This window comes from Lactuca virosa, chromosome 6 (assembly GCF_052849685.1).
Source record: "Lactuca virosa cultivar CGN04683 chromosome 6, Lactuca_virosa_CGN04683_v6, whole genome shotgun sequence".
Taxonomy (NCBI): Eukaryota; Viridiplantae; Streptophyta; class Magnoliopsida; order Asterales; family Asteraceae; genus Lactuca; species Lactuca virosa.
The window spans coordinates 67,313,368-67,316,621 of record NC_136431.1 but is presented as its reverse complement, the minus strand read 5'-3'; the positions used below and the strand labels follow the sequence as shown (position 1 = coordinate 67,316,621).

Below are 3,254 nucleotides of genomic sequence, written 5' to 3'. Positions count from 1 at the left end.
CTTCATTGTTCCTCCCTCGGTCTCTTCCATCAGGTAAGTTGTCGGACCATCTCATCTACTCATTTTTTACTATCTTTATTCTCGCTCTCTTTTTTTCTCGATTTTTCTTCTCCTTTCTCTGTTCTCCCTTTTCTGTTGAATGTTGTTGGCAGTTAGAATCCAGGGGAACAATAGAGGAGAGTCGAATGGTAGTGGTACACCACCACATTTAGGTGTAGGTGTAGGTTAGGGAGGGTTACCAACACCAACAACCCTCATCCTATCCCAAAGCCCTCATGAAATCGACTCAATGTACATCACCATGCTCAGAACCACTGAATTCTTGGGTAAAACCACATCATCGAGGTATGTGTTTTACATCTAATTTCACCTGTGATATTTCAATTTTTTTGTTATAAACGATCAAATTTAAAGATTTATGCTGTTCGGATCTTCTAATTTCTCATTTCTACTGGTAATCTCTTATCCCTTCTTTCATTTTGCGTTGTTCAGATCTTCTAATTTCTCACATTCTAGCCCTGTTTAATCTCGCTAGTGTTATCCAATTTCAGCTTCAGATGGTCTGGTCTATTTGTTTTGCGTTTAATTAATGGATGTGGTTTACTAAGTTAATTGAATTTTAGTTAAATCGCAATGGAAGGATTAGGTCTCATAGTTGTAGATTGAGATGAGAATTTTTAAGAAAAAAAAAATCAAAACGAAGCCTTAAATCATTAATTTAAGGCTTAAATAAATTTGAGAAAAAGTGGATTTATGTTCGATAAATGTCACATAGACTTCAAATATGTTCATTAACACAGATCTATTTCATCCGATTGACTATTTGTTTATTGCTACGCAAACCTGATTATCAAATTCATTTACATATATGACTATAAAAAAATTCATATGATTTTTCCTTCAGATTCATGGAGTAGAAGCTATGCGTGCTGAGCTTATGCAATTACATGCTGATATTAAGGAGTTGACTTCTACACGCCAAAAACTTACTAGTCAAGTTCAGGGTATGACTCAAGATCTTGCTAGAGCTACTGTTGACTTGCAGCAAGTCCCAGGACTGAAGTCAGAAATTGATGGGATTAGACAAGAATTACAACATGCAAGGCGACTTCATCATTCATGTCCCTATAAACATGTTACATTGCATATGGATGATGTAATCAAATGATATTTCCTTCTTGAAGGGCCGCAATTGAACATGAGAAGAAGGGGCAACTTTCATATTGGAAACATGGTGTAGATCAATCAAAATGTACTTATTTTGTCTCTTTTAATGTTAGATGTTGTTAGAGAGACTACAAATGCATTAACAGAAGAATCTTCATCACCAAAGACTAAAGTCTTTTTAATGGATTCACAAGAGTTTTCTGCTGACATGTGTAATGGGAAAAATACTTCACAATCACAACAAGATATCTCTCAGATATCATGTCCGGAAGGGAAAAACCTGACTCCTTTGAGTCAATCAGGCTTTAGGGATCCTGCAAGTATTGGTGCAGGACAACAGTTGACTATGTTTAGCATTGAGGTTCTCTTGATTTCTCTTTCATATTAGTGTTCTTGTTGATATATGAGACTAATGCAACACTTTTTGACAGGTTCAAGTTGAATTTAGGGGAGACTTGAGACCTGACCCTAGATTTGATGCTGTGAATTTCATAGTAACTGTTATTCAAGAAAATGATGAATCCTTAATCAATAGTTATGTTCTCTTACGAAGTGAGACCGCATCTGTTACAAGGTGCATCATTAATTTTTGTAGATTCCAGTTTGCTTAGAATTAGTTCCATAATCAATAAAAATTTCTTTGAAAAAGAAACAATGATCAAAGTTTGTTTAACATAAACCACCGTCAACGGCGGAGAAAACGAATGCGAGCGGGTCTGGAACGAAATCACAGCAGAAGCTCGTCGTGACGCCGAATCCGAACCAGCCCTCGCGTGTTTGGCTGCCAAGTGGATTAAAATGATTTGGAAGGGTTATTTTGGTAGATTGAAAACGAGCCTGTATATTTTATAAAGGGTACAATGGTAACTGTCATTCCTTGAAGAGATGGAATGAAAAAATATTGGTTAATGCTTTTTTCCTTTCCAGTTTATCAACGAAGCAACATTTTTTACTTCTAACTTTATCAAAATGTTATTTTAAATCATAGCCTTTATTAAACTGTTGGTTGACTTTTTATTGCTATTTTTACTTCTAACTTTATCTTTAGCCTTTAATATAGTACTGGGTTGATTTAATATGTGTTTTATACAGAAGCGGGATAATTTGGGAGAGAGGGTTATGTCTTTAGCTTTTGATGTTATATCTCGACTTCTAGAAATAGCCCCAGTGAGCTTTCATTCAGTGCATCAGCCAGTTAATATTTGTTTTCATTTTATTCCTTCTTACAAATGAATTATAATCATCTGGAAACAGGGGTGGAGACTTGTTTCACCACTTTTCATCTTTGCTGGAGTCTGCAATTTTTCCAGCAATAGTAATGAATGAAAAGGTTTGATAGTTATTGCTTTATTATTGTTGTTTGTTATTATTATAAGTATTATGATGGTTGTTAATTGAAAATGCATTTGCATCAAAATCTTAACTGCAAGTAAGTAATGTTTACATTGAAATAATTTCTTCTTTTGGAGTAGGATATTATGGAGTGGGAGGAAGATTCAGATGAGTACATAAGAAAAAATCTCCCTTCTGAATTGGTATGCACTTGTTCAAATCGTTTATTGGTTATACGACTTCAACCAACAGTAACTAATTGTGAGCCTGTGAAGTATTCTGATGGTCAACAACATGTAAATGAAGAAGAGGTTGTTGGTGAGGCATTTGAAGATTCTGTTTTGCAAAAACTTCAAAAGGTTTGACTAATTGACTTTCACTTCGTCTCTTTAATTCTTGATGTTCCTTTTTGACAGAATAACTTATTCCTTTTTTTTTTGCAGGGTACTGAGAGACAAAAATGAGTTTTTGCAGAATATCTAGAATTAAAATTTCAAAATTGCTACTAGAATATGAGTACATTGATTATGTTATGACAGAAAGATAGGTGACAAAATATCTAGAATTTAAATTCCAACATAACACATGAAAGGAGACCAAGAAGGATGTTTCTATAGAAGAACTGTTGTCGATTTCAATAAGTAAGAATATCGTGAATATGGGCAGTTACTTTTTTATTTTTATTTTTTTAATTTTGTTACAGATAAATGAATGGGAAATGGATTGTGGATGACAATTGGGAATATAGTGGCCAT

General features: G+C 34.2%; 1 long non-coding RNA gene across 1 annotated transcript; it reads left to right on the top strand.

Moving 5' to 3' along the window:
* Positions 1–2,377: 2,377 nt before the first annotated feature.
* On the top strand, positions 2,378–3,254 carry LOC145119069 (uncharacterized). The gene is made up of 3 exons (XR_013713646.1): positions 2,378–2,497; positions 2,640–2,858; positions 2,943–3,254. It is a non-coding gene; the product is annotated as an uncharacterized LOC145119069 (long non-coding RNA).